This window comes from Nansenia antarctica (genome assembly GCF_963989245.1).
Source record: "Nansenia antarctica genome assembly, contig: SUPER_8_unloc_1, whole genome shotgun sequence".
NCBI classification, from domain to species: domain Eukaryota; kingdom Metazoa; phylum Chordata; class Actinopteri; order Argentiniformes; family Microstomatidae; genus Nansenia; species Nansenia antarctica.
This window is the reverse complement of record NW_027663471.1, coordinates 666,058-692,651: the sequence shown is the minus strand read 5'-3', so window position 1 is coordinate 692,651 and position 26,594 is coordinate 666,058. Positions and strand designations below refer to the sequence as shown.

Here is a 26,594-nt window from a genome sequence, read left to right as displayed (position 1 = left end):
GTGGGGGACTACTGCCGCCGCTGTGACAGCTGCACAGCACGTAAAGGCCCCACGGGCACATCTCACGCCCAACTCCAACAGTTTCCCACAGGCTGTCCCATGGAGAGAGTGGGGATTGACGTGCTAGGGCCGTTTCCTCGCTCAGACAAAGGAAACCGCTACATCCTCACTGCCATGGATTATTTCATAAAGTGGCCGGAGGCGTACTGCCTGCCGGACCAAGAAGCAGAGACAATAGTGGATGCACTGGTGGAGGGGATGTTCAGCAGACTGGGGGTCCCTGAGGTCATTCACACCGACCAAGGCAGGAACTTTGAATCTCGCGTGTTTGCGGCCATGTGCGAAAAGCTTGGCTCCCACAAGACCCGCACCACACCCCTCCACCCACAAAGCGACGGACTAGTTGAAAGATTTAACCGCACGCTGGGACAGCAACTGGCCATAGTGACGGCTAAACACCAGCGAGACTGGGACGCGCATGTCCCCCTGGTGTTGATGGCGTACCGGTCTGCGACGCAAGACTCCACCTCCTGCTCCCCCGCACTTCTCATGCTGGGCAGGGAGATTAGGACCCCGGCTGAGATGATGTTGGGCAGACCGCCCGACCCCCCGGTGGACCCCCCGGGGCTGGAATATGCCCGAAAGCTGCAGGATCGACTGGAGTGCGCCCACGAGTTCGCCAGAAAACAACTGCGGAGTGCAGGGGCGAGACAGAAGAGGAACTACGACGTGCACACCAAAGGGCAGCATTTCACGGCCGGGGAGCTGGTCTGGGTTTACAACCCCCAGAGAAAGAAAGGCAGGTGCCCCAAACTAGACAGCAAGTGGATGGGGCCCTGCAGGGTCCTCGAGAGACTGAGCGAAGTCGTGTACAGGGTCCAGCTGCCGCCAAGAGGTAGGAGAGTCGCCCTGCATCGAGATTGCTATTCCAGAAAAAGTCGTCTTGGAATATATAAAAAGCTATATCCTTTATAATTATGTAATGTAATATCCTATATCGTATATCCTTTATGGCTCAGATGACAGCCTGATTGGTCTCCCCGAGCGGCGCTGAGGTGGAAGCGAGTGGAGCCGAAGCGGGATCCACAACAGAATGTATGCGCAGCGCGAGCAGACTCAGAGCGACTGAACGCTGAATGCCATGATTTCCATTGAAAATACATTCATCCAAGGACAGTTTTAGTTTGACAAAAAGGCCCTTTTTGTTTGGTGGCCCCAAGCAATTGCCTTGGTTGCCTCTATGGACGGGGCGCCTCTGTTCATACGGAGTGGAGTCGACTGGAGTTTTTGCTGGTGTGAGTTGTGAACGCGCTTTCACCTGTTCCTCTCAGCCCCGCGGCGGCGCGCAGCCGTTTGATGCCCTGACCTCCTCCAGCGCCACCCCGCCCCCCCCCCCCCCCCTCAGCACCGCCCGCCGGGGACAGCCCAGAGGGTAGCCCTCCGGTCACAGTGGCCCGGCCGCCCTCTCCTCCTCACACCCCGCCCTGCCTGCCCGCGCCCACACACCCATCCCCGCCGGGGGAAGCGGGCCACGCCGCCGATGCCAACGGGAGTGTCCGCTGACTCTTTGACCCTCCACTCCGTCCAACGGATTATAAACACAGACAGAGAACACTCTCCGTACTGTCGGACCGCCTCTGGCCGAGCGAGGGGACTGACTCCGGGCAAAGTTCCGTAGTGGAGGGGGGAAGCGATGTGGCCCCTTCTCCCCACGCTGGTTGTCTTATGTATCCAGATGTTGCTGGTGATGTGCAATCCGTTACAGCAGCAGGTGTTTGGCGTGGACGGGGTGAACTTCAGCGTGCACGTGGAGAACCAGACGCGTGTCCGGGACGCCATGAGCCGCCGGCACCACCGGGTCTACCAGCTCTACAGCCGCACCAGCGGGAAGCACGTCCAGGTGCTGGGCCGGCGGATCAGCGCCCGCGGGGAGGACGGAGACAAATATGCTCGTAGTGGAGGCCGATACCTTTGGTAGCCAGGTGAGAATCCGAGGCAAGGAGACCAACTTCTACCTGTGCATGAACCGCCGCGGCAAGCTGGTGGGGAAGAAGGCCAGTAACCGCAGTGCAGACTGCGTCTTCGTGGAGAAGGTCCTGGAGAACCACTACACGGCGCTGATGTCTGCGCGCTACTCCGGCTGGTACGTGGGCTTCACCAAGAGGGGGCGCCCTCGCCGCGGCCCCCACACCCTGCCCAACCAGCAGGATGTCCACTTCCGTCTGAGTTGGTTTATCCCCTCCGGAGCTCTGAAGTTCCCACAGGTACAGAGGCAGTCTGACAATCTTCCTGAGATATGGCTGAAAAGTCAAAACCCACCACCACAACCCAGAAACACAGCAACTTTGTGTCCGAGCCAATGGGAACAAAGTCTGTGAGAGATGTTCCAGGGATTGGGACAGGCCATGGCAGACAGCTGGAGAACAAGGGCTACCACACGGCCAGTGAGATGTTGGGTCAGCTCCTGGTGTCGAAGAGAGACCCGGTGGTGTTCAAAGGCTGGCTGGAGGATGCGACTGGGGCCAATTCCAGGACCCAGACACAAGCCTACAACGGTCTCAATGAGTGGGTCGACAACAACATGTAGACCAACATTTTTTTTTTGTAAACACTTTTTGTGTTCATTTCTGAATGTCTGTGTCGTTATCTTTTTTTGTTCAGCTTCTCTCTGCATTGCTATGACTGTTTGTAACCCATAACAGTTCTTGATGGCTATACCGTTCCTGTGTTTTGCCTAAAAGTTTTTTCTCTCCCCTTTTGACATAATTAATGTACGTTAATTAGTGATGTCTGCTGCCTGCTGTATTGACCAGACTGTTACTATAAAAGAGTGTTCTGTGTTTACCTACCTGGATAAATAAAATGCATTTTTTCTTTTGAAAAAAATAAATAAATAAAATAAAATAAAAAAAAAAAAAAAACGGGCTGGGTGCAGTGTTGGTACAACACACTGGACTCGGAACGGAAGAGGTCCTGGCCTTCGCCAGCCGCAGTTTGAATCATGCAGAGAGGAACTACTCAACCACAGAGCAGGAATGCCTGGCGGTAGTCTGGGCTCTGGAAAAGTGGAGGCATTACTTGGAAGGCAGGTTTTTCACTGTGGTAACAGACCACTCCTCCCTGGTGTGGGTCTTCAAAACCCAAAAACCCAGCACCCGACTCATCCGATGGGCTCTCCGACTACAGGAGTTCACCTTTACAGTGGAGTACAGGAAAGGGAAATATAACACAGTCCCCGACGCTCTATCCAGAGCCCCGGCAGACCCCTCCTGTCTGACCACACCCACCTGTGCCATCCTGCTGTCTGTCTCCTCCCATTGGGAAACTGGGAAGGACCTACATGTTTCTGATGAAACCATCTGGAAGGCCCAGCAAGCCGACCCAGTCATCCAGAGGCTGTATGAGAACATCACGAACACAGGCGAGGTTGAGGTAAACTCTACCACCAGATTCACCATCTTGGAGGATAACGTCTATAGAGTGGTCCACCTACCTCACAAGACCTTGTACCAGGTGTACATTCCTCCCCCTCTGCGACAACAGCTGCTGCAGACCTTCCACGAAGACCCCTTGGCTGGGCATCTGGGCAGGTTTAAGACCTACAAGAGGCTACAGGCTCTGGCTTACTGGCCAAACCTCAGTTTGGATGTCAAACAGCATGTCCAGCGTTGTCAAGTGTGCCAGCAGTATAAGCCTGAGAGCCGGAAGCCTGCCGGGAAGCTCCAGCAGACCGTAGTCCATCGGCCCTGGGAGATGTTAGGAGTCGACCTGATGGGCCCATTCCCTAGGAGTTCGAAGGGAAACATCTACCTCCTTGTGTTTGTGGACTATTACTCCCGGTGGGTGGAGCTCTTTGCCCTGCGGCGGGCCACTGCTGAAACAGTGTCAAAGGTCCTGACAGAGGAAATCCTGACCCGCTGGGGAGTCCCTGAGTACATCCTCTCCGACCAAGGGTCGCAGTTCGTCTCTTCGGTGTTTGAAGCCACTTGCAAACAGTGGAATGTGGCACAGAAGAGGACGACAGCGTACCACCCCCAGACCAATCTGACGGAGAGGATCAACAGAAACCTGAAGACTATGATAGCCTCATATGTCGGGGACAACCACAAAGGCTGGGACAAACACCTGCCGGAGTTTCGGTTTGCACTGAATTCAGCTGTCCATGAATCAACTGGTGTGACACCTGCCGAAGCTAATCTGTGCAGACCGATCCGAGGACCCATGGAGGTCATGCTGCTGCCAAGGACTTGCACCCCTGATGCCCCAGCCTACAAGAAGGAAAGTCAGCTCCGTGAATTGCATGACTATGTGGATGGCAAGCTGAAGCAGGCTCGACAGAAGCAGAAACAGCACTACGACAAACATCGGAGGGAGGTGGCGTACGTGGATAAAGACAGGGTGTGGATGCGCTCTCACCCCTATTCAAAAGCCGCACGGTCCTTCTCGGCCAAGATCGCACCACGTTGGAAGGGACCTTACCGTGTCATCCAGAAAGTGGGCCCTCTCCCGTATGAGGTTGTACTGGAAGAGACAGGAGAGGACCATCGAGTGGTCAATGTTGCCAGACTTAAACCCTGCTACCCGTCGGCTGCTGAAGTGGAGGAGGAAGAGCGTCGTCGGGTCCTTGAGTTTTTTGAGGACGGCAGTGATGAGGAGACCTTCATAGGTTTTCCATCCGAGGACTGTCCGCTACCAGACCATCCCTCCAGCACTGCTCTAAGCCACGTGAAGACTGACCGTCAGCGGGTTTTGGACATCTTCGCTGAGGAGAGTGAGGAGGAAGACTTCAAAGGTTTTCCATCCGAGGACTGTCCGCTACCAGACCATCCCTCCAGCACTGCTCTAAGCCACGTGAAGACTGACCGTCAGCGGGTTTTAGACATCTTCGCTGAGGAGAGTGAGGAGGAAGACTTCAAAGGTTTTGAGTGAAATACCATATCCAAAGTGGATTGGAGTACGCCTACCCCATGGTCCGGCTTTTTCTAAAGGGGAGGGAGTGTGGCGATTCTGCCATGTCTCCGCCGCCGACTGTCACTTCCACGTTTTTTTCACACGCCGTCACACGTCACACGCTGCCGGTATCCAGTCGTAAATCAGCCAATCCCCGTTCTCGACAGACGACGGGAAATGATAAGGTGTCTCTCACCGAGTGCTGAGGGCGGAATGATTCAAACAAACCAGGAAGTGGATTATTCCGTCCGTTCGTGTTTGTGCCGCAGTTCGCGTTCGCTGTCTGCGTCTCGGTATGTTTTAGCCTACTCGGACCGCGAAGAGCTGGATGATACTTTTTGATACAATGCCCCGTAAGGATACACCGTAAGGATACAGTTGGATATAAGGCCGTGGAATGTCATACGCTTACACCGGAGCTGGGGAGAGAGCAGTAGAGGCTCATCTTAAGCAGCGGGGGTAACCCGACACCACTAAGCTATCGGACTGACAGACTGTTAAAACTGTAAGTCTTGCGTTCGTTGTGTGGGAGCGGGGTGAGATACAATTGACGGTGATTGAGCTGAACTGAACTTTTGGGGTTGTGATGAACTGTTGAGTCGATGTTTTGAGAGTTCTTTGTTTATTGTGACAATACAGTACCACCTGAATTGCAACACATGTCCTTGTGTACTAATTTTCGTCTGTTGTGCAATGCTATAATATTACAATATCCTATTCACCTGTGTATAACAAAAAAGGGTTCATGTTTTGATGCATGTAGCGCTTGTAACGGTAACTTGACTAAAGACTGACTAAACCAACCCCACACTAACTAAAATTGTCAGGCCTCGCCCTGACTGGCACCCCGGACAACGAAGTCAACGAGTAAAACCATTACCCCCCCGGAGAGCAGCCTGACCTGCAGCCCTTCCGCTTCACCACCGTCAGCAAGAGGAGCAAGAGGGTGCGGGCCACTGGCCCCCGCTAACGGCTAACGCCAACCCGCCTTGCCCACCCCCTGTCTGTACCCGCTCATCTCTACACCCCCACACCACTCCCCCCACAGGACACCCCTCCCCCCACCCCCCACCTAACGCTTCCCTCTACTGGGATAAAAATGTACCTTCTTCCGGACCCTGACGAATGCTAACCGGGCTAGCGCTAGAACCGCTAAGTTGCCTGTAAGCCCTGCTAGCTGTCCCAGTTCCGCTTCCTTCTGTCCCTATCGTGTTCATTCACCGGGCATGCTAACCGTTAATGGCTAACCCTGCTATCAGACCCAGTCCATCACTGACAGCTCGTTGGCCTGGCCTACTCCCCTGCACAACCCAGGAACATTGACAGGTAGTAGTTATACCGTTAATCTCCTTGGTTCAGTGGTTAGCGCGGCCGGTGGTAATGCGGGAGATCGGGGTTCGACTCCCGCATGGAAGGAAGGAATTCTCCGCTACAAGAGCATAAAGAGTTCCCTCGTTAGCAGCTCCGCCAAGGGAGTTAACTCTCTTGGTCTAATGGTTAGCGCGGCCGTCGGTTATGTGGGAGGTCGGGGTTCAACTCCCGCATGGGGCGAGTTACACTAGAAGATTCCCGTTCGCTACACTGGAATAAAAAATATTTGCTTGTAGGAATGTAGTCATTTCTTGTGACACCAGTTGTGGTCCATTATCAGAAACCAGCTGAAGGGAAGACCCGAAACGGCTGAAGATCTCTCCAAGCTTTTTGTAATGTTATAAGATCCTGTATGAGGCCCCGTTAACAGCTCCTCCAAGGGAGTTAACTCTCTTGGTCTAATGGTTAGGGCGGCCGTCGGTTATGCGGGAGATCGGGGTTCGATTCCCGCATGGGGCGAGTTACACTACCAGTCTCCGTTCGCTACACTGGTGTCAGAAGTGGGATGGAAGGAAGGCCATCGGAGAGGCGTGTCCATGTGAGGGACTTGACATAGTGAAGCGTGAGGGCACGCTCTCCCGAACGGTGAGGGTAGTGTAACGATCCTGGATGAGGCCCGTTAACAGCTCCGCCAAGGGAGTTAACTCTCTTGGTCTAATGGTTAGCGCGGCCGTCTGTGATGCGGGAGATCGGGGTTCGACTCCCCGCATGGGGCGAGTTACACTACAAGTTCCCGTTCGCTACACTGGGAAAAAGCTTGAAGAGCTTGGAGAGATCTTCAGCCGTTTCGGGTCTTCCCTTCAGCTGGTTTCTGATAATGGACCACAACTGGTGTCACAAGAAATGACTACATTCCTACAAGCAAATGGCATCCAACACATCCGATCGGCACCGTTCCATCCTGCGACCAATGGCTTGGCTGAAAGGTTTGTTCAGACCTTGAAGAAAGCACTAAAGACATCTCAAGGCAAAGGAACACTACATCAGAGATTGCATAGATTCCTGTTAAACTATCGCAACACGCCACATGCCACTACTAAAGTTTCACCCGCTGCCCTGATGTTCAAAAGAGATCTACGAACCAACTTCGACCTCTTAAAGCCGACAACAGTGAAAGATGTAGTTCAGCATCAGCAGGAGAAGCAGATCCAACAAAGGATGCTGCGGGCTAAAGAAAGAGCCTTCTCTCCAGATGAGTCAGTACTGGCCAGAAATTACAGTACTGGACCCAAGTGGGTTCCTGCAACCATCGTCAAGCGGTCTGGTCCCGTCTCCTACACTGTCCAAACTGCTGCCGGACTAGTGTGGAAAAGACACGTCGATCAAATTCTGGCAGCATCGCCCAGAGACCAACCTTCGGTGGATGTCCCGGACGAGTCAGAGTTCAGAGCACCCCATCGCCCACCGTCACCACCTCCAGGTGCACCTGAACCCGATGGGGAGACTTCCGTGCCTGAATTCCCATTACAAGGGGCGGTGATGGATGTTCCTACACCTGCGGTTGTTCCAGAGTCCCCTCACAGAGACAGTAAGACTGAACATTCTGTTGAGCAGCGTTACCCGGGAAGAGATCGTCGTCCTCCAGAACGCCTGAACTTATAGACTCTAAGTTTAAGACCACCCAAACAACTGGGACAGAATAATTCCCATGGGTATGGTCACGGGATGAGGTAGTCTACCCTCATCTCGTAGTTAGGTTTGTGTTTGGAAAACAGACTGTTTGAAACGATATAACTATACAGTATATTGTTGTTCTTGTGCCTTAAGATTAGAAGTTTAAAGTTCAGTTGTAATTGTTGGGGGAGGGCCTCTGTTCTAAGGGGGTGGAGATGTTATGTATTTTGGTCTGTGCTGTTTGCCGTAGCTGGAAGTGCAATGCATGTTGGGAAACGGGGTTGTTGTCTTTGTATTGAAGTACCGAGTGGAAATAAAGACGCACTAACTGAAGCTCCGTGCTCCGACTACTTTATGGTTTTATGGCAGTCATAAACCTGTCTCCGTATATAACAAATTGGCTACTACACTGGTGTCAGAAAGTTGGGATGGAAGGAAGGCCATCGGAGAGGCGTGTCCACGTGAGGGACTTGACATAGTGAAGCGTGAGGGCACGCTCTCCCGAACGGTGAGGATAGTGTAACGATCCTGTATGAGGCCCGTTAACAGCTCCACCAAGGGAGTTAACTCTCTTGGTCTAATGGTTAGCGCGGCCGTCGGTTATGCGGGAGATCGGGGTTCGACTCCCGCATGGGGCGAGTTACACTAGAAGATTCCCGTTCGCTACACTTAATCTTGTGTATAATAAAGAATTTCGTTTTTCCATTGTTGTAGTGTTGGAGGTTTACTTGATTTCCAACTTCCAAGTATTAGTTTTTTAAATATAATTGATGAGTACATAATTATCCACCCCCTAGGGTATCTTACTGTGGCTACATCCTGGAAAAGACAGATTGAAGGATCAAATTTGAATCTTTCCTTATGTACCCCTGAGAGCCAATGTTCTATGTCAACCCAGGTTTTCTGTACTCTGGGACACTCCCAGAATGCGTGTATTAGTGAGTCTTTTTTTCCACACTTTAAACAGTTATCTGATACATTACTATAATACTTATGGATTTTATCTCGCGTGTGGTAGACTCTATACATTATTTTATATTGGATTAAACGTAGATTTTCATTAACTGTCATGTCATTTGTAGTATTCCAACACTCTTTCCATTTTAAACCTATATCTGTTCTTCCTAGTTCTCGATTCCACATCTCAATCCTACTTTCTAACAGTTTTTCAGCTACATAGGTCTTCTGTAGAGTTCTATAAATTTTACCTATCAAATTCTTATCAATTTCTCCATCAAATATGATATCCTCAATTGTACTCTGCTGCCCAAATGATTTTAAATTAAAATGTGTCAGTTGTCCTTTTCCTTTGCCGTTTCGGTAATGGCGGCGGCATTTTGAGACGGAGCGGCCGTTGTTCTGGACTTTCTCATCGGTATGTGACAGCCACGGAAGAACTTATCGACCAGGTGATCCCACCGTGTTGGCCGTTGCTATAGGAGACCGTTGGGGGAGTGTTAGAGGGTGTGTGTGTGTGTGTGTAGGTGTGTTGTGTGTGTGTGCGTGTGTGTGTCTGTGTAGGTGTGTGTGTGTGTGTGCGAGCGTGAGTGTGAACGTGAGTGTATGGTGGAGGGGGTCATTGTCGGCAGCCCCCCCCCACCTCTGCATACACATACACACAGCCCACAGTGGTGATGGTGGTGGTGGTGGTGGGGGGGGAGGGGGGGTACCCTGCTGACAGTGAGAGATGAATGGGAGGGAATGATCTACCCGCTAGGCCAGATAATTGCTCCATTTGGTCCGGGACTTGGAGAATGGGTTCTAATTAGCCCCCCCCCCCCCCCACACACACACACACACACACGCCCCCCACCCCCTAGAAAAACACTCTAACACATGTTGAAGGGCTGACCAACTGGGTTGCCTTGACGATATTCAAGATGAAGACGTGTAACCACAGTCGTCAACTGGCCAACAACAAGGATCACTGACGACCAAAATACTGAACATGAGAGCTTTATTTAGACTTTTTTCAGTACTTTTGAAGCCCTGAAAAAGGGGGAGCATGTTTTTTTTTGTTTTTTTAAATGGTCTTTCTAAATGGTGGAACCAATCTGAAAGCAACAACATTGAATTAAGGCTGAGAATCTCTACTTTGACTCCATAGTAACTGTTGGAGTGTAGAGCTAAAAGAAGATAACATGTTCCTCTTTCCCATACTTATGGAGGACAGGACACTTTGTTTTCCAGCTACACACTGAATAATATTGTGGCCACTAGCCTACGAATGAAAATATCAGATAGCCTAAAATATCAAAGCTTGTTTCCCAATACTGGCACGGATGTGGACACATATAATAGCATATTGATGTAGTCGAGAAATACAGCATGTGTCCTATTGATTTCCTGGGAAAAACATGGAGTGAGATAGTGAGATCTTTGTTGTCATAGAGAAATACACTCTTCAGAACAAAGTGGTGGCATTCTCTGCAGATAATACAAACACAAACTTTGGGGGCCTGAATAGGGCAGGGAGGGTCAATGTCCACACCAAAGTAAAAGATTCTCTGCAGCGGGAGGTGATTGGCTTGGGTTGTCCTGCCCACATCATCCATAATGCAACCAGAACAGCTTTGGTTGGCTCGTCAACCTGAACAGTTCTAAGAATTACTTTTAATACCACTTACAGTACACTGACACTAATGTTGAGAGGCACATTCCAGTTGTTACACTTGAGTATTCTTGCTTGAATGTGTATACATTGGTCAAAATAAGGTCAAAATAAATGAAACAGCAATTGTCCCCGTTTCTGTATTTCATCATGATAAAATGTATACATTTTTCCTAAAAAGTTGGAAATGTCCCCAGATTGCATCTGAGAAATCTGGTCACCTTACCTTAGGTGGATACAAGATAATTAAATAACATGCATACAGGCCTACTTGGGGATGATAGTCAATTGTCTACAGTGGGCCTGTTCATGTTCTTCACTGTATGGATATTGCAATCATTGGACTTATCGGGAATGTTACCCTTATAAAGTAGTAGAGGCACAAATATGTACATTTCTAGCCTGCAAACTGCGACACTTCAAATGTGCAATAACACTATGTGCAATATGACAACCCTAGTCGTCTATCTGTACAGTATAGTATAGTGGATAGTGTACATAGCCTTTATTTATGTAAACCAGCTCCTTCCCTTGTGTTTTTTTTTCTTTCCTAGCACCAGGGGAGCCATCCCTCCTAAATTTCGTTGTTTGGTACCTGTACTATAGCAATGACAATAAAGACCATTCATTCATTCAAAGACATACATTACTGTGAAGTCAATGCGGACGGTGGTCAACCTCGCGCTATACATGCAATGAATATGAATGTAAAAAGTAAATATATTTGCATGAATATCAATATGATATGAACAGTAAATATATATGTATATAGTGTGATGCGTATAGCACATGGACGAATACGATATGTGCAGTGTGCACGTATCCTTTGTGTGCACTCCTTCATAATAGCCTACGTGAGAGGCAATATTTCTTATGTCGGTGGAAATGGTATCCATTTCAAAGCGTTTCTCCTCTTTCACCCTTCGGCCAGCGGAGTCGCAGTTGCTCATTTCTGTCTGATGATGCATCGGTAACGTTAGCTACCGTAGCTAGCTAGCACCTGGTGGTAACATTAGCTACCGTAGCTGGCCGGCACCTGGTGGTAACGTTAGCTACCGTAGCTAGCTAGCACCTGGTGGTAACATTAGCTACCGTAGCTAGCTAGCACCTGGTGGTAACATTAGCTACCGTAGCTAGCTAGCACCTGGTGGTAACATTAGCTACCGTAGCTGGCCGGCACCTGGTGGTAACGTTAGCTACCGTAGCTAGCTAGCACCTGGTGGTAACATTAGCTACCGTAGCTAGCTAGCACCTGGTGGTAACATTAGCTACCTTAGTTAGCTAGCACCTGGTGGTAACGTTAGCCACCGTAGCTAGCCAGCACCTGGTGGTAACATTAGCTACCTTAGTTAACTAGCACCTGGTGGTAACATTAGCTACTGTCGTGTATTCTTATTGATTATGAATCAAAGAACAGTTAGTTTAAGATAATTTAATTAGTTACAGGCAGGTTTATACATTACATCTGTTCCCCGTGGATCCTGGGCTGCAAGAGAGCGCTTGTCGTGTCTCTCTCCCCGTTCCCCTCCAGAGGGGAGGGGCCAGCGTGCATGTGTGTCCCTGCCCACCCCCCAAAGGTCCCTGCTGGTCATCTGTGTCCCTGCATGCCCTGGCATGTGTGTGTGTCTAAAACATACCACATATTCATACATAGATCATACATACTACAGAAATATACTACACATCCCCCCTCGGACCACCCAGAGGGTGTTCCGAAACTAAACTACCATAAAACAAAAACAAAAACACAAAACCCCACAAAACATCCCAAAATTTTTTTTTTTTTTTTTTTGTAAAATAAAATTAAAAATTAAAAAATAAACAACAACAGACAGAAAAACTACACCAACACACAACACAAGAAGCACAATAACACAGACCAACCCAGGACCAGTATTAGGAACCAAAGATATCATAAACAAAAAATAGAAAACAATCAATAATAAAAAGAATTTTGAAAATAACAATCACAATTAAACTAAACACAGTTTATCATGCACAAATCAATACAGAAACTTCCAACGACCGATGTTTTCTTTGTCCTTGAAGCGTCGGGGTCAGAGGTTACTAGCACTTGTACCCAGTTGGAGAACAGCCTTTACCGCTGTCTCAGATTGATAACACTTCCATAGTCAGGGAGCTTTCCATTTTCGTTGCGCTAGGAACAGAACCTCTCTCCTAGCTTTGTATAACCACCACATCACTTCTCAACTGACCTCAAACACACGATATAGAAACAAACAAACAATACACAAATAATGACATTCAGTTATCATAACACATAATTTTCCAACAGTAAGCATAGGACAAAGGGAATGCATTAATGCATAGATCTTCACCTCAGGTGAGGACTAGTCTTCTGAAAAGTTCATTAACGTGGACTGAGTGACTGATTTTCCAAAAACAGTCAATGAGGCCCTGCCTCCTAAGAAAGTCAAAAATCATGTCTGCTATAATAGGTGCTCCTATCTTGGCAAAATAAGTTTCCCATGCCCCTAAGACCGTTTCCAGCCATGCTATCATCTGCTGTCCATTCCCGTCGTTCCCTTTGATCTGCTGCTTCACTACCCTATTCATAGTCTTTAATCTTTTCCTAACTGGTCGTCGTCCGTCAGTGTCATTGAGGTTAAGGCAGCCGCCTGGTCCCCTCCCACGCTGATCAAGGTCTGGGGAGTCGCCCTCAGCATCATCTGAAGCATGGTGCAGGCACTCGCCAGCATCCCCAGTAGCACAGGTGTCCAGGCTTTGGACACCCCCAGGCTGGACCTCCAGACTGTCAACACTCTCTGCTTCGTTGGTTTCTGGTTCATTGGCATCTGGACAGCTTTCCGCTGTACCCTCGGTTTCAGGCACTGCCGGTAATGTCACTGGCTGTAACACTGGCATTGCCACTGGCTCTGGCAACACCACAGCATCTCCTCGTAGCTCCTCCTTCTCAGGTTCTCTGGGGACCTCGGCACCTGTTGGCACAACATCCTGCCTACTCTGTACATCCACCCCCCTGTCCACCACCCGTGGCCCTATTGGGGTAGGGATATGCCCAGACACCACTGGTGTACCCACTCTGATGTTGTTTCTCCAACAGACCCCACATTGACCTAAAGCATGGTCAATCTGTTCCATCAAATATGGACTCCAAAACCCATATTTCTTGGTGATCTTGCGTCTCACCTCCCCCCTAGCCACATGTGCTAATCCATGAGCTTCCTGTATTAACATGCCTAATAAATCTGAGGGTGCTACAACCAACCCCTCATGATTCCTCCATAGACCTGTGTCATCCTGACTTGCCCCCCTTGCTAGCCAAACGCTCTTGTCTAACGTAGTTACTCTACTCTGTAACATCAATAAATCCTCAAGTGTGACCATGCCCTGTAATTGCTTTTCATGTGTGACCAGAAGACCTTTACCTGCCTTGTCTGCTCCTGTAATGGCTTTGGCTGCATCTTCTGCAGCCCTGTTACCTTGTGTGACATGTGATGAGTCAGACCTGTGTGTGGCACACTTCACTATAGCTAATTCCTTTGGCTTCATCATGGCTTGTAACAGCTTCATGATCTGTGCGTGATGCTGTATAGGCGTACCATCAGTTCTCTTAAAACCCCGCCCCCTCCATACAGCTCCATTAAAATGACAAACATTATGTGCATAGGCAGAGTCGGTGTATACTGTCACTCTCCGTCCGGTTCCCAAGTTGCATGCTTCTGTGAGGGCAATCAATTCAGCCAACTGAGCCGAGCAAGGCTGAGGAACTGCCTCAGCCTGTTCTACAATAAACTTTGAATTCTGTGCTTTAACTAAGGAATACCCAGCGCACAACGTTTCTCCTACCCCGTAACAAGACCCATCAACCCAATATTCTATATCAGCTCCCTTTAAAGGCAAAGCTTGTAGGTCTGTTCTATGCTTAATCACTTTGGCTGTCGATGGAACCTGAGCACCGCTGTCAGGTGTGCATTTTACTGTACAGTTCAATTGGCATAGAGCATCTCTCCCTAGCAGCCCTGTTGGCGTGTGTTCTGACACAAGTGTTGACAGAGTTGCTCTCTGTCCCTTGTACTCTAAGTCTACAAGCTCAGTTGTAGGAATCAGCTGTTTAATTCCCTCAAATCCGATTGTCTTCACATATTCTCTAGAGATAGGGAGGTGCGTGGCGCCTTCAGGCTTCTGTGTCACCACCAGCTGGCACCTCCCACTCGGATCTTGTGGGCACCCCTATAGGCCAGCTGCTGGGCCTCCGTAAGGGTTCATCACTCCTGGAGCAGGTGTAGTAGGGGGCCAATATCCTCCTCCTTGGCTCCCCCCTGCGCCCCCCTGGGGCCTGTTGCAGCAGGCACAGGCTAGATGTCCATTCTGGTCACATTGGCATGGTTCTAGCATCTCCTTCCCTGCTGCTGTCCATCCCCCTGGTGGTGGTCCTTGGCCAGGCTGTGTGTACATCTGGTAGGGAACCGCTTGCACCCCTGGTGGCCCTTGTGGGTATGGATACCCCCCTTGTGGCCCCTGTGGGTAGGACTGGTAAGTAGCAGGATACCCCCCTTGTGGCCCCTGTGAGTAGGACTGGTAAGTAGCAGTCTGCACTCCAGGTGGCTGTTGCTGTGGGGCTAAAGCCTGCACTCCCTCTATGTTCCTCTCGCTTTCAGTCAATTGCAAATGAGTCAATATTCTGAGGGATTCTTCGTCTCGTGCCTTCTGTATCTGAATGTTCTTTCGATATAACTCAACTTGATGAGATACGTGGTCTATATAAACAGCTTTGTTCATGTGTCGTAGCCCCACCACTTCTGCTAGCTTATCCTTAACTGGGGTAGGAAGCCCTTCTTGTATTTTTTCCCTGATTATGGATTTTTCTAAGGGGTTATCTTCAGCGTCTTTCCCTGTCACACTTCTCCATTGAGAGTGCATACGGGCAATATAACCCCTGGGATTCTCATCCCCCCCCAGTGGCTTCACAATGATATTGTCTGGGTGAATGTGAGTAGGGTAGATCTCCCTGATTGCTTTCCACAGTTTGCCTCTGTTTGCTGCGAAAAGCTCTGGATCATAAACTGATGTATTGATATATCTATGAAGTCCTGCCTTCATCAATATTTCCTGCATTGTATCCAATCCTGCAATAAAAGCTAAGAGTCTTTTCAGGTCTCCCATCGCGACCTGCGTTCCTATCAGTATCACGTCGACCTGTCGCGTCCACGAATGTCCTCCCTCTTGAAGAACTGGGAGTTTCTCGATCACTTCAGACAAATCTGTATGATGCCACGGATGATATTCCATCTTGTTACCCCGAATCAGCACTGGACAGTTCTTTAATGTATTTGATGACATTCGGTGACAATCTCCCTCTTTCTCCGGGCGTCTTCTCCCACCTTTCCTTTCGGCTGTGGCTATCATCTTCCTGACCTGCGAGTTGTAGCCTCCATCTGCATTGTCGTCATCACTTGAGTCTGCACTGCCATCTTCGCTGTCATCTTCCTCGTCACTCCTGTCGTCCCCTTTTCCCCTTGGCTCCTTCTTCTTCTTCTGGGAATGATCCTCCAGTGCCTTAGCATATGGAGGGGGACTGGGGGCAGGACACTGAGCTATTTTCTGTCCCTCTACCTTAAATAGATCTAAAATAGCTAACTCTAACTTGCGTTTCTCTGATCTAATCTTTCCTCTTTGATGTGCTTTGTGCCCATTGATAAGTATTTCCAATGTTGCAATTAATTGTAAATTAATGCTGCCCTCTTTCGGCCACGGCTGTTCAATGTATGCCCAACGGCTATTCCATTTCGTAGACATTTTGCTAATTTCCCTAACAAGAGGATTCATTTTTTCCACTACAGCCATAGGGGATAACGTAGCCAACATTCCACGATGTTCACTAATATCTTTTAACAGCTTCGTGGAATTCGACCCCATTCTACTTGGCTCAATATGCTGACAATATTCTATATTAGATAAGGTGTACGCTTCTTACAACCCACCTTATTTTGTCTTGTTTGCTAAACAAATGCTAGTCCAATATAACTGTATTGACCATCCCCACAAAAACCCTGCAACTTCAGAATAACAGACTTGCCTCTTGTGTATGTCAGTGCAGTATTAACTTAAATCTAATAGCTGTGTAAGTACTTTATACTTAAATGTGTTTCCTAATTGTTTATGAATGTGTCACTTAATTACTCATTCAATACTAATTACAGTTCTGGTCAACACAATTATTAAATCACAAAGGCTGATCAACACCTAAGTATTCACCGATCCACAAAAACCCTTTTACTGCTTCAACTATCAAATATGTACTATTCTGCTATTCCTTAATCAAACACTGTGGAAATGACCTAACTAAAATAAAAGATGTAAATTACAAATATTAATTATAACCTGTAGAGAAATCGACTTGTTATTTGGAAAAGAATGAATGATTAATTATTAATTACACACTTAAAGAAATCGACTTGTCATTTGGAAGGAATAAAATGATTAATTATTCATTACAATCTGTAAGGAAATCGACTTGCTACTCGGAAGGAATGCACAATTAACTAGACTTAGTCATTTACTTCATTGATGTAATCCTGTGGAAGAAAACGTCATCCCTAGACCACTATAAACCAATTGATCAAAGTTTTGTAAAAACTGAAAATGAAATAATCTGAATAATTAATTCAATCAATTTGTAATTACTTAAATTAATTGAAGTAACCATCCATTTATCATTGTAAAAGACTATTTCATCGACCTCAGCTGCATTTCCCTGAGGATTTAGTGTTTTAAAATGTATTGTCGTATTTCGACCAGCAGATGGAGCTGTGCTCCGGCTAACGCGCATCGATTGCGCATGCGCCAACTCTTAGCCAAGGCTATGAATGTTTTAACCGTAACTCTAAACTATTTAAAACACCCCGAGATCAATTCACTATATCTCTATCTTTTCTCTATAGTCTATGTAATGCAACAATCACACGCAATCCCCCTACGTGTCCGAAGCCTAAAGGCCAGAGGCAGATCTCATTCAAATATCCTACGTTCACGTTTCCCTCATAAAGATGGCGTCTAAGAATAGACTCTCTGACACACTGCAAATGGCGTCACGTTTCCCTCATAAAAATGGCGTCTAAACTCCGCTGCTCTGACACACTGCAAATGGCCGCCCACACAACGGCGTCCTCTCACACAGACAAAGAGTAATGGCGTACTCTCTGCTACAATACAAAATAGACTACCGAGTCCACCCACACTCCAACACATAAACACAACCTCACCGAATTTTACACAAACACACACGATATTCCAATACCGTACAAACAAACCTTACCATTAAACACTATATTTTACAAAAAACGGGCTTCCAAGTCCGGCTCTCACAATCCACCCATCAAAGATTTATGAAAAGTTTGCATCTATTCCAACAAGATTACCGTTACACAGATTCTTTTGACTATAACTTATCTGAGATTTACAGTTTATTTTAAACACACCAATCGACTAGAGAGAGATTTCTGCAGAAAATCTACCTTCTTTGTTAGATTGAAGTTCGCAAAATACTGTAAATTAAGTTACATTTATCTCCGTCGCTTGCTCGCCATTTACTGTCGTGTATTCTTATTGATTATGAATCAAAGAACAGTTAGTTTAAGATAATTTAATTAGTTACAGGCAGGTTTATACATTACATCTGTTCCCCGTGGATCCTGGGCTGCAAGAGAGCGCTTGTCGTGTCTCTCTCCCCGTTCCCCTCCAGAGGGGAGGGGCCAGCGTGCATGTGTGTCCCTGCCCACCCCCCAAAGGTCCCTGCTGGTCATCTGTGTCCCTGCATGCCCTGGCATGTGTGTGTGTCTAAAACATACCACATATTCATACATAGATCATACATACTACAGAAATATACTACACTACCTTAGTTAGCTAGCACCTGGTGGTAACGTTAGCCACCGTAGCTAGCCAGCACCTGGTGGTAACGTTAGCTACCGTAGCTAGCTAGCACCTGGTGGTAACGTTAGTGTAAGAGTCTCTAGGCACAGAGGGAGGTCGACACAAAGGAACAGCTGTACAAACGTGTTTGTTAATGTACAGCACGGCTCAGCAGGGCTAACACACACACATTGCACCGTCACTGACGGGCTAACACACACACACTGCACCGTCACTGACGGGCTAACACACACACACTGCACCGTCACTGACGGGCTAACACACACACACTGCACCGTCACTGACGGGCTAACACACACACACACTGCACCGTCACTGACGGGCTAACACACACACACACTGCACCGTCACTGACGGGCTGAGCGAGACGTTCAAAATAATCAGGAATAAAGTGCAGCGCGCGGCCGTCACTGCCGCTCAAACTTTCCATACAGTGTGTGTGTGTTGTGGTCGCTCGTATCTGTGGACTGTTTAGCTCTAGCCACCCGCACAGCTCCAGTGAGAAGACAGCAAAGGCTTTTGAATGCCGTGTGTACGTGTTATATAGGCGGAGGGTCCCGTCCCTCGTGACACAAGCGTCGCCTGGGCCAGCCAATGGGCTGGCGCAGTGTAATTCAGTTTCTGATGAGGACACGCAGGAGGCGTTCCCCAAACCAGTTGGTTACTGAGTAGTGAGTAACAGACTCAGTGAGTACTGTTTTTGTTTCTTGAATAAAGGCTGGCAGTCTTTAATAGCCAAATGTTGTGGACTATACTGGGGAAGTATTTGTTATTATTCAGGAGTAAAACAATAAATACAAATATCGGATTGATATCGGTATCGCAGATACCTGAAGCCCAGGTATCGGTAGTGAAAAAATGGGATCGGGACATCCCTACCTAATTTCATCCAATACAGGCCTTTCAATAACTTATTGATAATCACAACCTAGAGAAACAAGATTTCTACAGGTATTTACAACTGAGGCATTACTACTTCTATAAGAATATAAAGAATAATGAGGTTTCTGAAATGAGTCTCGTCAACATTTTTATTGATGCGTATAAGGGCAACACCCACAAGAAACTGGTGTCAAGAATTATACAGAAGAGTATACAGTCCACCAAGAATCACTCCACCTTATATGTTAGGGATAAGTGGGAGAAGGAAGCAAACATAGTCCTAACTGAGGAAGAATGGTTGAACATATGTAAAATACAATCCACCACCTCTAGCTCTGGACAATGGAGAGGATTTTCATGGAAGAACATTATTAGGTTTTTTATTACCCCACGAAGAAAATACTTACAGAATGGTACACCGGGAACTGGGAATTGCTGGAGAGAGTGCAACAATTCAATGGCTCATTTCTATCACATTTTTGGGGAATGCAGGGGTGCTGGCCCAAAAAGGTGACAAAATTATTTTCACTGAAAACGACGGAAATTATCATTGCGCGGCGCCCAGGCACCTTCCTATGATGCATGCTATAATTTTTCTATACAAGCTCTGTTCAAGGGACACATATAAAGCCTGTCAGTGTTATTCAGACCTATGAAGCAGCGGTAACAATAATGAAAACGCATCTATTAGAATTAGAAGAAAGATGTATTTATTTTGTAAATATATTTTGTTTGTTTTTGTTTTTTTGGTTTGTCACTTAAAACATTTATTCCCACATACATGAAACCACACATCAATCCCCAAAAAGAAAAGTCGCTTTGGATAAAGGCATCTGTTAAATGCCCAAAAATGTAAATGTATCATGAGACTTGTTAACCAAGGGCAGTGTGGTGAGTGGGAATGTAACGATGGACTATGTGCTGAGAGAACATTCCACAACAAACAGTATCAAAACTAAACTTCAAAATGGGAATTTCTTAACAAGGTTCCCATACGTAGGGACGTCTACAGCTCCATGTGGGCTTTTATTTCATTAATGCGTGACGCCTTCTTGTCGGTGGGGTTCTTGGAGCCGAAAGCCTTGTCCACCAGATCCTGCTTCTGCCTCTGAATCTTCACCATGTTCTCCTCCACAGAGTCCTTCACGATGAACTTGGTGATGAAGGCTTCTCTCTTCTGGCCCAGGCGGTGACAGCGATCCACACACTGGTCCTCTGCTGCAGGGTTCCACGCTGGATCCATGAGGAAAACACGGGAGGCGGCTGTCAGGTTGAGTCCCACCCCGCCAGCTTTGAGTGACAGCAGCATGATCGTGGGGCCGTCAGGAGCGGGGCTCTGGAACTCCTGGATGACCTGGGGCCGCCTCTTCTTTTTTTTTCTTCTTTTTTTTTTTTTCAAAGATTCAAACATTTTTACAATATAATTGAACACATTTTTTCTTGTTTCCCCGCCCCCTTGTATCCCCCCCCCCCACCCACCATTGTGCGGCAACGCCCAACGACAACACAACAAAAATATAATAATAATAAGACAAAACACACATGCCTACATACACACACACACACACACACACACAATAATACATTCATTAGGGATGCGCTATGATATTAACAGCAATTCACATCACCGTGCATCCCTACAAGAAACACTGTCCATCAAACAATAGTACCTGAAGCTGCCCTTCTTGCCATAAAATCTATATGTGGTTGCCATATTTTTACAAAGTCCTGACTCTTATGTCTTATATTATAGTATATTTTATCTAATGGAATGTAGCTAGAGATTTCATTTAACCAATGTGATATTGTAGGAGAGTAATCGGATTTCCAATGGATTGCAATACACTTCTTTGCAGCAATCAAAGCAAGATCAATATATATTTTTGGAAATTCATTCCAAGGATCCATATTGATTGTGCCTAAAAGACACAAGCGAGATGATTTTGCAATGTGAATATTTAAACATAATGCTATCGTGTCAATTACAAAGTTCCAAAATGTTAACAACAAATTACATGACCAAAACATATGGTAAAAGTCCCCTTTCTGTTTTTTGCAGCGCCAGCACAAAAAGGACATTTCATTATTCATTTTATAAAGTTTTGCAGGTGTATAATAAGTTCTATGCAAAATTTTAAAAAGAAGGAGTTTGTGCCTCATATTGTAAGAACATTTATGAACTTTAAGACAAAAGAAAGACCAGTCATCTTTACTTATATCCATGTCTAAATCCTTTTCCCATTTACACCTCGTAGCATCTGTACTTGTAGACAAGCATTCAAGCAGAGATAAATAAACTTGAGAAATACATTTAGAACTTTGAACCTCCTTATTGATAAGGCCTTCTATTTTGGAGGGCTTGGGTTCTTCAAGAGTGCCTTGAGTTGTCTGTATCATATGGCAGATTTGAAAAAATCGAAATAAATGTGTGGAAGATAAATTATATTTTGACTTTAACTGAAGGAAAGAAACAAATGTACCACTGTCGTAAAGATGTGTTATTTCCCTTATCCCCTTGTCGTACCAAGACTTGAAGGTGTCATCATTAAAACAAGATGTAAAATTGGGGTTTCTCCAGATAGGAGTATAGGGCGAAAGGTGTTCCTTGTGACCATACGTTTATGGGAGTTCTTCCATATTAGTAAACTGTTAATAATAATAGGATTATTTGTGATTTTTTTAACCTGTTGTAAACCAATATAAGGCAGGTATCTCAGTTCATATGGAAGAATGTCATAAGATTCCAGTCTTGACCATGCGCTAGATGAGCTAGAGAACCACTGCCTAATCTGGGTAAGTTGGGCAGCCAGAAAGTAAATGTTAAGGTTCGGTAGGTTTAAGCCACCATCATTATATGGAAGTTGTAAAACTTGTTGGCTAATCCTTGGTGACTTACTCTCCCAAATGAAAGAGGAGAAGATGATCTGTAAATATATTTTGAACATTTATTTTTGAACAAATAAAACCAATTCTGATGAAGTCCATCCCACCAAGCACATCACTTGTGCTTTTTTGCCTTCTTTGCCTGTACCAGCACTTCCAGTGCTTTTTTTTCTTTTTTGAGCAGCCATGTGCCTCACTGTGGCTTGCCTGTCATCCTCCACTGCAGTCTTCCTGCTTTGTGCAGCACTGGTTGTTGGCTGGCAACCAAACTCTTCCTGCCTCCCTTTTGTCTTCAACAGGGCCTGTTGTCTGCGAGCCTTGTCTTTTGAGCCTGCAGTGTGGATATTCCTGCATAGGACCTTGTCTACCTTTGAGAACTTGACATCCTCTCTCCTGAACATCTGTATTGCTGTCTGACCCCTGGACCTGAGGGCATACTTGGTTGTCTGGATTGGTTGTCCCTAAAGGTGTCCATGCTCATTCTGGTGCTTTTGCAGTCAATAATATCTCCCATGGCACTGAACGATGACTCCACCATTGGTCCTTGGAAAATGGAGAGCGCTGCTCGAACCACATGGTTGAGGCCTGGGTACCTTCCAGTGTCAATGACATTTGCCCACCAGTTAACCATGTTGTCCCCATCAGTGTACAGGGGAAGGGTGGAATTTGTGCTGAATTTGACAACTTTCAGTGGCACGTCAAATTGGGGTGTGGCACCAAGTGGCTCATCATCCCTGCCAGCCACTTCAGGAGGATGCCCGTCTCTGAGTGTCCCCTCACCAATGGGTCCAAGGCAGACAGTGACTGCAGGGTCCTGCTGTCCAGTGGCAGCTTTTTCTGCATATAGGCTGCTGTCGACATGTATGCAGTCTTCACTGTTTCGAGAAACTGCAGCACACTCTGTAAAACATTAAAACGATTGCAATTAAATCATTTTACCTGGAGAAATGTATAAATGTTTGATTTGCCGTTTTTAATACATTTACTAACCTGATTACGTGGATTTCCTGCCTTCAGTTTGTCCGCCACCTGTCCGACATACAGCTCACAGAGAGGCAGCATTTTGTCGTTGAAATCCAACTCCATGATATTCTTTGGGGTGGTATGCAGATTCTCAGCCTTGATAAAGCACCCCATGAAGGTTTTCACAACTTCAAGCTGCTTGTCATGCAGCTTGTGGACAAGGGTTTGGCTGCCCTGTGAATAATGGCATTATTATAAAATGCTACAACAATTCTATTACCATACACAGACATGCAGTTGAGGGTCTGTTTATATCACAATCTAACTGATGAGAGCATACAAGGATAGGCCTATTTAGTTTATCTATCAGAGATTGATAATTCACTAATTCATTAGTGTGAAAACACACACCTGGAACACCGTAACATACTCCTTCATGATCTGAAGGACGCCGAGGTAAATGCTCAGCTGGAGGTCTGTGTTGCGACTCTCAAACCAGAGCTTCTTCCACACCCTTTCTTTCCTGTCCTTCCCAACTTGCGTCATTCCTGGAAGAGAGAGATTAAATACAATATGTATTTTGGGCTACATACAGTATACAAGAGGATTAATCACATAAGATTGTTGGCGGCTGAGGCTCCCCTTTACAATATTAGATTAATTTAAATAATTTTTGGGGGGGTCCTGGTGGAAAAATTGTATCCTGGCCTTTGCCCGCTCACCAACACTGTGGTCCTTGTATATCTCCACTATATCACTGTGGATCTTGTATATCTCCAATTTTGCCGGCATTGTGGATGTGGTGGCAGGAATCTCCATCAACATCTAGGAGGTTCTGACAGTACTTGGACCTTATCCTGGTCTCCAGCCCGGACTTACTCCCTCGCATGACGTTGCAGGAGTCCATCATCATGCTAACCATGTTAGTAAATGGAATTGTGTGTTCCTTGAAAAAGGTCACTAGGGCCTTTTCCAGATGTTCAGCAGTGCCCTTTAGTACTTCAATGGAGCCAAGGTGCTCGACGACCACATGCTTCAGCTCCTGATTAAAGTAACCAACAAGGATTGACAGCACCTTCTTATTGGAGCTTGATGTGCTCTTATCCAGGTTGATGGAGAAAGGGCTTGACTGAATGCTCTCAAACGTCCTCTCTGAGAAGGTGTACATTGATTGCAGCTTGGCAAGAGCTTGTAGTAGATCTCAAACTTCTCCCGCGGGTCCTGGGGCGCATGCCCAAAGACGAACCAGTGCAGCTTGGCACTGATGCTCCACGCCTCTGAGTGTAGCTTGTCAAACACCACGGGCGTCTTGATGGTCAGTGACAGCTGATACATGGGCATCTTGATGGTCAGTGACAGCTGATACATGGGCATCTTGATGGTCAGTGACAGCTGATACATGGTCATCTTGATGGTCAGTGACAGCTGATACATGGGCATCTTGGTGCTGCGGCCACAGTCGGGGATGAGCCGGTGCTTGGGGTGCAGCTTGCCAGGCCCCACCCGGGAGTCAAAGTCCAGCAGGGCCTTGTTGAGCTGTGCCACCTTTCGTCCTCCTGGGCGAGGGAGAACAGGTCCACCTGGTCGCCTTTGGACTCCAGCATGGCCTCCAGCTCTTCCTTGCCTTTACAGATCATAATAAATAAATAAAAAAGCGTCTGCTGAATGTCAGAAATGTAAATATAAATCTCAGATCAAATCTGAATTGGGTATCAGAGTATTCTAATGGGCATCAGGGGCCTCATTTATAAAGCTTGCAAAAAAACAAGCAAAAAACAAAACGTGTGATGCATGATAAATCTACAACCCAAATCTGATGTTTTACATGAAGACCAATTTAATAAGTAATATGTCCTGAGCATCATGTCCTCTCAGTATTTATTCTATCTATCTCTGATGGCTAAAATGTTTTTTTTCCAAATCCAAAAGTGCTATTATCAAGAGGATGTACTGTTGAAGGAGACCTGGGAGGAAGGTAGGAGATGGCTGATCATGCAGACAGTCGGCAGCTGAGGGCAGTGGTCATGTTCAGCCACATACGCAGAGAGTGACCGTTTCTACGCGATGAGGCTTTCAATCATGTAGTGGTGTGTGTTCTAGTGGTGGAATGTTCAAAACTCCACACTTGGCAGTTGGGAATTTCATGTAGTGGTGTGTGTTCTAGTGGTGGAATGTTCAAAACTCCACACTTGGCAGTTGGGAATTTCCATTTCAAACCCATTTTCGACAACTTTTAAGGTACACAAAACATACAGATGTACATCTGGTTCCCAGGATTACTACGGTGTGACTTTCTAAGCTGTGACATTTATACGTTTTGAGACAGAGCTGGCTGAAGCTAATATCTATATTAACTTTTTTTTTGTGTGTGTGCAGTAACTCTACCCAATAGCAATACATTGATTGTCTAGCCACAGATCCATCACTGACAGACAAACGCTAGCAGTTGCAGCCACAAAAGCTCACTACCGTTATTTACATATTATACAACAGTTAGTTCCGACCAAGTAATTTGATTGGAGGAGAGGCATTCCATGAGTTACGATACAGTATAACAGCACTGGGACTTTTAACTATATGTATCACTCCGCCGCACAGGTGTTCTACTAAATGACCGTTAATTAGACTACATTGTTTGTTTTCAGGTTACTAGGCAACAGTCCATTTGAAGTTCAGTTGCGGAACTATTTTTTGTTTATTTTTATGATAAAATAAACAAACAAATCATAATCTGTTGTCGCTTATTACTGTTAACTAATAAATCGCGCTGTAGAACTGTTGTATAAAAGCAATATCACACTCGAGGTCGTGCTGTTATACTGAATATCACGGCTGTGATTGTCGTGCTGATATTCAGTATAACACACTCCCTCTCGTGTGATATTGCTTAATGATCAATGCTCTCGAAAAGAGAAAGGTTGAAAATCAACAAGCCAGAGTTGGTAGTTGGCTGACTGGCTACCCAGCTAGCTACCCAGCAAGACGGCTGCTTACTAGTGTGGTAGAAGCTAACACGTTAGCTAGCAAACCCTGAAAAAGCTGGCTAGCCAGACTATCATTTATTGGGTTAATGAAAGGGTAGTGTCAACGACTTTGGTATACTACTATATAATATATACTAGTATGAACTACTAGTTCATATGATCTTACCGTTGTCCTCAAGCTGCGTGTTCGTCGTCAGGTGAGCTGTTTTGTTATGGTTACGTGTGAGGCTCGCGGCTCCTTTTTAAACGGAGTACCCTGTCATTCCATTGGTCAATGCTCAACTCGTGGGTGAGTATTATTATTATTATTATTATTATTATTATTATATTATTATTATTATTATTATTATTATTATTATTATTATTAGGTCTGCAATTGCAGTACTTAATTTCTGTGTGAGTACTGCCATTAATCCTGC

At 46.4% G+C, this 26,594-nt stretch overlaps 1 pseudogene across 1 annotated transcript; it reads left to right on the top strand.

Annotated features, from left to right (window-relative positions):
* Positions 1-1,693: 1,693 nt before the first annotated feature.
* LOC308164696 (fibroblast growth factor 18-like) lies at positions 1,694-5,920 on the top strand (annotated as a pseudogene). Its single transcript has 2 exons — positions 1,694-2,220; positions 5,819-5,920. The product of its transcript is annotated as a fibroblast growth factor 18-like (transcript).
* The last annotated feature ends 20,674 nt before the right edge of the window (positions 5,921-26,594 follow it).